The sequence below is a fragment of the Gigantopelta aegis genome, chromosome 11 (genome assembly GCF_016097555.1).
Source record: "Gigantopelta aegis isolate Gae_Host chromosome 11, Gae_host_genome, whole genome shotgun sequence".
NCBI classification, from domain to species: Eukaryota; Metazoa; Mollusca; class Gastropoda; order Neomphalida; family Peltospiridae; genus Gigantopelta; species Gigantopelta aegis.
The window spans coordinates 19,605,526-19,616,904 of NC_054709.1; positions in this window are offsets into that span (position 1 = coordinate 19,605,526).

An 11,379-nucleotide genomic window follows, 5' to 3' on the forward strand; every position below is an offset into this window, starting at 1 on the left:
CCCCTTATCACGTGATTTGTAGTGGAATTTGATTGGACGATCCCAGACACCGTTTCCCGGCATTCGTCATATTGACCCATAAAGTCTAGATTTCCTTGTAGAATTCCTCGTGGTATTTTCCCCCAAGCGTCCAGCACTAAATCAAATGTAATTGTAGAACGTTATTGTAGTACCGTTAAGAAAGACATGCTTCTTTCCCAAACACCATTAGAATACCTAATCAAATAGCATACGGCTGAGTTAAGATTCGAATCCACCTACGTCAGTAATAGGTGGTCAAAATAGGTGATATGCCTTTACAATTACACAACACACATAACACTTATTACTTTGGATTCATAACCTATGGTATTCTTTAGACAATTAATACATTTTATGAGGATACGGTGACCCTTTATTGAGTTACAGTTTCTAAAAACTTGAACACACTGATAACTGTGTTTCTTGTCAATTTTGTATGTTCAGCCCCCCCCCCCCCCCCCCCACCTACACAAACGGGAACTCGTACGCCTATGGTGGTGTGTTCTGTCATGTGTGTAGGAAACGGGAAGCCTATAAGTAAGGGATACTGATATCATAGTACTTACTTCTTAAAGCCCAAAATTCGCCATTTGTAGTTGCCGTAATAAGAGTCATGATGTCGGTCTCGCAAGCAGAGCTAATGCTCTTGTCTTTTAATCCAGCCTCAATAATCGTTCGCGCGGATGGAAGGAACTGCTTCGTCGTCTCGAGTAGACTAGAGAGATCCATGTTTCCCGTCAGAATCCTTTGCATAATTCCATTCTGAGCCGGAAACTGGCTCAACATCCCGAGAACCGAGGGTGGGAGTTGAGACAGAAGAGACGAAATACTTCCGTTTTGTCGAGAGGGCCACGGTATATTTTTCGTATTTGAGTGATTTCCACACAACACAGCCGCACCAGTCGTGTTATTCTTGGCAGCTGGAAGTCCCTGAACTGCGTGTTGAAGGAGAAACAAGATGGCCACAAAGCAGCAGCGTTCACGGATGTTCAGAAACATAATGGCGGCGGGAAACGTAAAACCTTTTTTGCTGATATCGATAAACCAATGAAAATAAACTACGTTTCTTCTTCTTCTTGCTGTTTTGATTTCACATTTTTAAAACTTTTTTTAACAAGGACGTTGAGTTACAGGGTGTGGGTTTTTTTTTTTTTTTTTTTTTTTTTTTTTTTTTTTTTTTTTAAATTATGTACACGTTAAACTGTTTTTGGTTGTTGTTTTTTTGAAACCGTAAATGCAACAAACGGAAGATCTTCAATTTTCTATCTTTGTAATAACCTTTTCCTCTTTAATTGCTCCGACTTAAGGAAGGTAACCTTTTTACTGTCGGTTGATCTTCTCCCGCTCTATCCCTCTCACACACACAGCGTGTATCAACACTGTATGAGATAAGCTAACCAGTTCCGGTATAAATGTGTTGTGGATTTAGAAACCCAACTCTTACTCTATATCTCCTGGCCACCACTATATTCAAAGTTCTTTTGAGAAAAGGCCAAGGTCAAGAATACTCTCTTGACGTTCCTCTATCCAGTCACGTTTCAGGTTCGTCTATCCCGGGCACAGCCTCTGACGAGTTCCATCCAATGAAGATATCGCTTTCATACACATTAAATAATACTGTTGTAGCCTGTGTATTTCGCAGTCGTGGTGCAATACGAGTGCTGTCCTAGATAAAACTCCAGCAAACAGTTTAATCAGTAAACAGAGCTTACTGAGATAACCAAGAATGCTGAGGCGAGAAGCATTAAAGATATTCCGTCCCCTTACAATACTGACTGGCATTTTTGTCTAAAATGAGGCGGTATCTAGCGCAATCGGTAGAGTGCTCGCTTGAGATGCGTTCGTGCAAGGATCGAATCACCTTGGTGGATCCATTCTCGGACTGTTCCCCCTCTACCCCCCCCCCCCCCCCCCCCCCACCATCTCAACCACTGCTAGCATACCAAAGGCCTTGGTATACGGAGAGGAATTTCACAACGAAATCAATAAACATAATTACATTTTAGTATATTATAACGAAATAGCATGTTGGCCACGTGCGTGGGAAGGAAGGAAATGTTTTATTTAACGACGCACACAACACATTTAATTTACGGTTATATGGCGTCGGACATATGGTGAAGGACCACACAGATATTGAACGAGGAAACCCGCTGTCGCTACTTCATGGGCTACATTTTTCCATTAGCAGCAAAGGATATTTTATATGCACGGCCTTTGATGTACCAGTTATGGTGCACTGGCTGGAGCGAGAAATAACCCAATAGGCCCACTGATGGGGATCGATCCCAAACCGACCACGCATCAAGCGAGCGCTTTATCATTGCCTTACGTCCCGCCCCGCGCTCGCCTGAGGAAGGATCGAATCACCTTGATGGATCCATTCTCGGACTCCTCCACCTCTACCCCACCCCCACCCACCCATCCACCCACCCTCACAACCACTGCTGGCATATCAAAGGCCTTGGTATGTGGAGAGGTGTTTCAGAAATAAATAAATAACAATAAACATAATTACATTTTAATATACATGTATTATAACGAAATAGCATGTTGATGTAAAGAAATATTATTTTCAAATAGTTTCCTTACACTGAAGTATAAATTCGTTATATTGTTCTGGGGACCGCCCACATTGATTGGGGGGGGGGGTCAACCACATTCTCTTTGAGTCTAGTTATGGGGGGGGGGGCAGTAATGGCGTCACTACGTCATGGACGTTTCTCAAAGACACATGTCATTGGTATATTCGGTGCCATTTATCGTAGGGACGGCGCTTTCATTGGCTAACAGCTTCACGTGGCATACCTTCTATCAGACGTTACTATCGCCAGCTATTGCGCAATAAGCGTGGTTTGGCCCCCAAGGTCTGTAAATAGGTCAAATGAGTTGTATGTCTATTAAGGTGACCGATACTTTTCACAGTACATCTACATGTACACGCAAGGGAGGTGATTTAATAATATAGACGTCAGAAGATGCCGCCAAATAGTGTGGTGGCCAAACTGGAGAGACCAGTTATTAAATATGAGTTCATACACACACACATACACACACACACACACACACACAGATTCACAGCGGATCAGGAATGGAGTTGGGGGCCTCTCAGCCCCCAATAATTCTGAATCAAAAATTTTATTGGTAGTAAATCTTAAGGCAGAGATGAATTTTGCTTGTAAAATGTAGGACAATGCATTTCAGGACATCTAGTTTTCAAAATTGTACAGGGGGGGTGTGGGGGCATACCCCAAACTCCCTAGAAACTTTGCTTTGTGCTGTCGATTTCAGTCAGTCCCCCCACCCCCACCCCCCCCCCCCCCCCCCACCCCACACACACTCGAAATTTGGCTGAAACATTACAATGAAGTCTTCGATATGACATCGACAATGCCTTGACGTTTTAAAATGCTTATTAATGTCAAAGCGATACTACGTATATTCTTCAGAATACACTATAACATTAGAGGTGTGCGAGCAGAATCGCTTTTTGACATGTGTATAATATTTATAAACATGGGCGTACGACCCGGGGGGCAGGGGGGGGGGGTCAAATTCGGGTAAAACAGTGGGAAAACAGTGGGAAAAATTCGGGCAAATTTTATCTGGGTAAAATTTCGGGCAAATCAACCCCTCCAGCCCCCCTAAATCAAAGAGTCCCCATACGCCCATGTTTATAAATGAAACCTTCATAGGCGTACGGGCTCCTATTTTTTTGTAGGGGGATAGGCTGGTTTTTTGCCCGAATTAAACAAAAATGTCCGAATGACCCCATGACCTCCCAATATATTACGGGGGGGGGGGGGGGGGGGGGGGGCGCAACCTATATTGGGGCCCAACCCACACTATGTATGTATATTTTTTTTAAAGTTTGATTGGGGGCATGACACACACACACACCCCACCCCCCCCCCCCCCCCCCGGGTACGCCACTATGTAGGGACAATGTTTATGAAAATAGAATATGCCAAAGAAATTATCATGTTAATACTCAGGTAACAAGAGCAATTGCCAGGATTTTTGTGAGGTGTGGGTGGGTGGGGGGGGGGGGGGAGGAGGCACCCCATCGGTCTTTCACTCTAGAACATCATGCTAGGGTTGTACGACAGGCCAATACGTACGGCAACCCGGTACGTTTAGGTGAATCATATACATCAAAGAAGTGTGTTTGTTTTAACGACACCATTCGAGAACATTTATTTATTTATTAATCATCTGCTGCTGGACTTTCAAGCCAAGTAAACACTCGTATACCAAACCCTTAACCTAGCTTCAGGTTTCTTTTGTGTGCACATGTCGATGACAAAACGAAAAGTAAGTTATCAGATGACTAAAAAAACAAAAGTTAAAGTTTGTGTTGTTTAACGACTCCACATTGGTTACTTAATCATCGGCTATTGGATGTCAAACATTTGGTAATTCTGACTACATTTTTCTTAATGCAGCAAGGAATCATTTATATGCACTTTCCCACAGACAGGAAGGCACATACCACGTCTTTTGACCAGTTGTGGTGCACTGGCTGGAACGAGCAAAAAATGAATCAGTTGATTTGGATCCACAGAGGTTCGATCCTGCGACGCAAGCACCTCAGGAGAGCACTCAACCCACTGAGCTAAATCCCGCCCCCAAAAACAAAAGTATACAGGGCAGTACTTAAAATAAAAATAAAGAAAACATGAAAAAAGTTTAAAGTTTGTTTTGTTTAACAACATCACTAGAGCACATTGATTTATTAATCATCAGCTACAGGATGTTAAACATTTAATACGTCATTAGAGTGTTTAACGTGCACATTCAGAACAAGCTGTTGTAACGCACGCTTGTCCTGGGTACAGGTGCCGGCCTCGGTCGGCTCCTCTGTCCAGGACAGGAAAGGGTGGGGTGGGGTTGAGGGGGTAACCGCCTGCAGTGACAGGTGCGTGAGAGCACCAGCAGCCCGACAGGAGTCGGTAAAAGGCGGAGGGTGGTTATGAGTGCTATGGAATTTGTAATGTCCCGTAGGATTAATGCCAAATGGAAAATGCAATTTTTAATGAAAGAAATTAGGCTCAATTTTGAACGGTCCGTTTAAAAATAAAGAGGAACGTTTTCCTAATTCAGCAAGTGATCTTTTATATACATTTCCCACAAATAGGAAATCATATGTCACGGCCTTTGACTAGTTGTGTTACTCATGGGGAAAAAATGTAGCGGGATTCCTCTTTAAGACTAGATGTCAAAATTAACAAATGTTGTCTGTATGAATTTATTACTTCTACTTCAAAGATATATTAAAGAAAATTTCGCAACACCTTACAGGCATTCTACTTGATCTTAAGAACATTGTACTTCATAACAGCAGACCAATGCGGAGGGTAACTGGGTGAGTCATACCCAGTAATAGACTGGCATACACAAAATGATTTCTCAATTCTTAATTTAGTAGCATATGGCCAAACGGTAAAAAGAGGTTTCAATGTAAGGTTAAATTTTAGAATTGCTACCCATCTCTCTCCCTCCCTCTCTCTCTCTCTCCTCTCTCTCTCTCTCTCTCTCTCTCTCTCTCTCTCTCTCTCTCTCTCTCTCTCTCTCTCTCTCTCTCTCTCTCTCTCTCTCTCTCTCTCTCTCTCTCTCTCTCTCTCTCTCTCTCTCTCTCTCTATCTGTGTGTGTGTCTCTCTCTCTCTCTCTCTCTCTCTCTCTCTCTCTCTCTCTCTCTCTCTCTTCACACTCTCTCTCTATCTCTGTGGTGTCCTCTCTCTCTCTCTCTCCCCCCCTCCCTCTCTCTCTCTCTCCTCTCTCTCTCTCTCTCTCTCTCTCTCTCTCTCTCTCTCTCTTCTCTCTCTCTCTCTCTCTCTCTCTCTCTGCGACTCCTCTTTCAAACACACACACACACACACACACACACACACACACACACACACACACACACACACACACACATACACACACACATACACATGAAACACAGGTCTCACATAACACACATGCATAACACAAAATAAACGTTTCAGATAAATTCAGTAGGTAAAGAAGAGTTTCATGGAATTATATTTATCTTTAATTATTCTTTTTATTATTATTTTTTTAATTATTATTATTTTGTTTTTTGTTTTGTTTTTTATTTATTTATTTGTTTGGAGTTTGTTTTGTTTTTTTGTTGTTGTTTGGGGGGGGGGGGGGGGTGGGGTTTTTGTGGGGGTTTTGGGGTTTTTTTTGGGGGGGAGACACACTGGAGGGTCCAGTTGTTAAATGTGAGGTCATATATATAGTATTAAATATTTAGAAAATAATAAATGAGCTATGAGGAATTGCGGATTATTGTAAACCCGAGCCTTTGTTTTTACGAAATATTGTCAAACCTAGGAGGTGCTTAATTAACGTCCAGCTTTATATAAGCACTTAACCCTAGACCGAACATTATAATATACTACTGCCTATGGCGCCCCTGTCGTAGGACACTGTTTGGAGCTGGAGGAGGGTGGGAAGGTGGGGGAGGCGAGGGACATAGCTCACTGGTAAAGCGCTTGCTTGATGTGCGGTCGGTCTGGGATCGATATCCCGTCGGTGGACCCATTTAGATTATTGCTTGTTAAAGCCGGTGCACCACGACTGGCATATCAAAGGCCGTGGTACGTGATAACCTTGGGAGGGTGTATATAAAAAGAATCCTTGCTACTAATGAAAAAATAATGTAGCGGGTTTCCTGTCTAAGATTTTGTCAAAATTACCAAATGTTTGACATCCAATAGGTGATGATTAATAAATCAATGTGATCTAGTGGTGTCGTTAAACAAAACAAACTTTTTAACTGTTTTGAGCGGGGAATAAAGCCAGAGTCTATCATGGGCCATAGATTTGGCTATCCATCGCACGTCAGCCCAGCGCTCTGCAGTTGATACATTATACACACTAGAAATGGAATTACTAAACGAAAGAAAGAAAGAAAGAAAGAAAGAAATGTTTTATTTAACGGCGAACTTAACACATTTTATTTACGGTTATATGGCGTCAGACATATGGTTAAGGACCACACAGATATTGAGGGAGGACACCCGCTGTCGATACTTCGTGGGCTACTCTTTTCGCAGCAGCAAGTTTTTTTTTATATGCGCCATCCCACAGACAGGATAGTACATACCGCGGCCTTTGTTACACCAGTTGTGGAGAGCTATTGCGCATCAGCCGAGAGTTGTACCACTGAGCTGCATTCCACCCCTCAGGTGAGAAACCAAAGTAACGGAGAAATGGAGTCAAACCTCATCAAAAGGACACGTTTATTATTATTATTATTATTATTATTATTATTATTATTATTATCTTCCAACGACAAAACTGACAAGTCTATGCCTTTAAGCACTATCCAGAATTTACTGTCATTACAACATGTTTAAAGCTAAAGTTTGTTTTATTTAACGACACCACTAGAGCACAATGATTTATTAATCATCGACTATTGGATGTCAAACAGTTGACAACTTGGAGGATACCCGCTACAGTTTTTCTAATGCAGCAAGTAATTATATATATATATATATATATATATATATATATATATATATATATATATATATATATATATATATATATGCACTTTTCTACACAGAGGAACACGCATATCTTGGCCTTTGACCTGTTGCGGTGCACTGTTTCCAATATCAATATGTATGTGCATGAAACTCCTCTAAACCGAACACCTATGGGAACCAGTAAAATTCCGGTTCATATGGGTATCCGGTTTAGGGAGATTCTGTTCTGTACTGATATTTAAAACATACCAAGAAAAACGTCCAGTTTTGGGACATTGGGGTGTGTTTGTGTGTGTGTGTGGTGTGTGTGGAGGGGGGTGGGTGGTGGTATGGTTTACAGATGGTTCGGTTTAGAGCGGTTTAACTCTATTGTATTATGCACAATATATTTGTTGTTCAATGCAAAAATAATATTTAAATCATCTGGTTGTCCAATCCGTTGTCGCAGCCAACAATGCCACTAATGCTAGCCTCACAGTACCAACAGAAAGTTGACCAACTTCCTTGTCTCACAACACCGGCTTCGGTGGTGTCGTGGTTAAGCCATCGGACATAAGACTGGTAGGTACAGGGTTCGCAGCCCGGTACCCACCCAGTGCGAGTTTTAACGACTCATTGGGTAGGTGTAAGACAACTACACCCTCTTCTCTCTCACTAACGACTAACCAACTAACAATGCCCTGGACAGACAGCTCAGATACCTGAGGTGTGTGCCTAGGACAGCGTGTTTTAACCTTAATTGGATATAAGCACGGAAATAAGTTGAAATGAAATGAAATGTCTCACGACTTCTACGACGGTACATGCCAGTTGCTAGTCTGAGCGCTCTTACAACTCTATTTTTGTCGTATACAACTTCTGCGACGACCGCCAAAAAACTGAATCGGGCCCGACATTTGTGGCTAGTCTGAGCACGCATTACAACTCGAAGTGACGCCCAGTTGTTAGTCTGAGCGCACTCACAGCTGAACGCAACCATCGAGTTGGCCAACATTCTGCTGGCAGTTGGCAGTTTCATCGTAGCATAAAAAAAACCATACACATAAAAGACACACAAAAAAGAACAAAACATTCTGTTTCAAAACAAAGAATAAAATACAAAGAACAAATATATATATATTTAATATTTAATTTTAATATAATATCTGTATAGATTTCATTGATGAATATGTGACAATACACAAACGTAGATTGTTTATACAAAAATATATCTTAGCTGTAAATATAGAAATGTATACACATAGTACAATAGCATATCTTAATAACTGTACTACATACAAAAGCTAATCAAACTGTTAATCAAATTTGAGCCGGAGCTAGGACACTTACCCAGTACCTACAAGACTTAAATACGTCAATTAATTACAGGTAACCGCTGATCTCGAATAGAAGTTTTGTTGGTTTGTTTTGTTTAACGACACCACTAGAGCACATTGATTTATTAATCATCAGCTTTTGGATGTTAAACATTTGGTAATTTTGGCATATAGTCTTAAACAGGAAACCACTACATTTTTACATTATGGTATGGTATGGTATAGCGGTTAACTTGCACATTCAGAGCAAGTTGTTTTAGCGCACGCCTGTCATGGGTACAGGTGCCGGCTCCCATTAACAGCAAGAGCTTTTCTATATCCACCATCTCACAGACAGGATAGCACATATCATCGCGTTTGACATACCAGTCGTGGAGCACTGGCTGGAACGAGATATAGCCCAATGGGTCCACCGACCGGGACCGATCCCAAACCGACCGGCGCATCATGCGAGCGCTTTACCACTGGACTACGTCCCGCCCTGGAGAAAGGAATACAAATGACGCCGACAAGGAACGTAACCCAGAATTGAATGAAGCATCAGTTACTGTAGGCAGTTTGCGCTAAAAGTAATCAAACACAAATATGTTCTGTGTCTAGCTGGATTTTTCAGGTTGTAATTCTCCAAAAGTCCAAACCAAACTATCCAAGACATTCCAAATATACCATTAAAGTTTAGCGCTATGATTGGTAATTAACATGTAGTATTTATTTCTTTAATTATATTTTTACAATGCACGTCATATGCCGTTGAATTACGGCCAGAATGTAAAGAAAGTTCAGTTCTGTTCAGTAATGACTGAAGTTTGGATAACACATATTATTAGCACTCGTTGATAAAAGTATAAATATCCTCGGTAAGTCTCAAATTTCATACTTTTATCAACTCGTGCTCATAAATTATGATATCACAAGATACTCGGGGAGTATCCTCTATTAAGCCAATAGGCCATTATAAATTTAAAAAACCAAAGACTCAAATAGACTGGATGCGGCTCGTCACTGTTGCGTCCAACGCGTCTGCGGGTTGCATTATACGATTATTTCATTGCGGCTGGCCCCATTTCGTTTTGTAGACGCATTCAGTCTAGACGCTCTCGTTGACACGTGTATTTCGCCGCACCCAGTCTAGACGCTCTCGTTGACACATATGTATTTCGCCGCATCCAGTTTAGACGCTCTCGTTGACACATGTGTATTTCGCCGCATCCAGTCTAGACGCATTCGTTGACACATATGTATTTCGCCGCATCCAGTCTAGACGCTCTCGTTGACACATGTGTATTTCGCCGCATCCAGTCTAGACGCTCTCGTTGACACGTGTGTATTTCGCCGCACCCAGTCTAGACGCTCTCGTTGACACGTGTATTTCGCCGCATCCAGTTTCGACGCTCTCTTTGGCAAATATGTATTTCGCCGCATCGAGTCTATGTGAGCCTTAAAAGGTGTTTGTCCGATTACATTTTGAATTTTAATACTTAAAACTAAAAAATCAAAATGGTGGTTATACAACGCATTACAAATACACAATTTCAATATTATTAGTCAGACTAACACGTGACTTACTATTTAAAGGTTGGGTTACCCATGCACAGCCTACATGTAGATAGGTCAAATGTGTCTCACGGGATAATAAAGATTTTATCTATAATTCACCACCAATGATACATTTTTAAAACTTAAAATATTATATTTTAAGAATTAGATTTTTTAAGAAGTATTTTCTCTATACTCAGAAATGGAAATTCTACCATCAACGCGTTCACAAATGCGAATAGATAAGATATGGTGCAAAATCCAAAGAACTTTGAAACCTGAAAAAAAAAAGAGAAGATAAAGATATATTAGTCAAGGGGATATTTAGTGTGGCATGATGGGGCGGGTGGGGGGGGGGGGGGGGGGGGGGGGGGGGGGGGCTGCAGAAGAAGACTTCTATAACTGTTCCCTGGTCCTTGGTCGTTCCCTGGTCGTTTTATTTGATTTCATTTGAACTTATTTTCGTGCTTATATCCAATTACGGTTCAAGCACGCTGTCCTGGATACACACCTCAGCTATCTGGCTTGTCTGCCCATGACAGTGAGTTAATTGTTAGTGGTTAGTGAGAGAAAAGAGGATGTGGTAATCTTACACCTACCCACTGAGTTGTTGAAACTCGCTCTGGGTGGGAGCCGGTACCGGGTTTGCGAACCCTGTATCTACCAGTCTTATGTCCGGTGGCTTAACCACGACAGGACCGTCCTGGTCCTTTTTAGTGTCCCTTTTATTCGTGTCTCGTTGATGCAAAAATTATTATTGCATTTGAAATGAAAGTATAAAATGAGCATTCGGGGAAGGGGTAGGGGAGTACCTTCTGCCGATACCTACGGTCCTGAACTCCGTTCTAAGAAGCGATTTTAACACTAAAATCACATAAAAGTGCATAAAGTGATTAATAATTTTAGCGCCAAGATCGCTTCGTAAAAAGTGGTTCTGGATTCAGTCTGGACAGAGTGTAACTTTACGTGTATATCTGGCAGTGACATATGTGGTCAG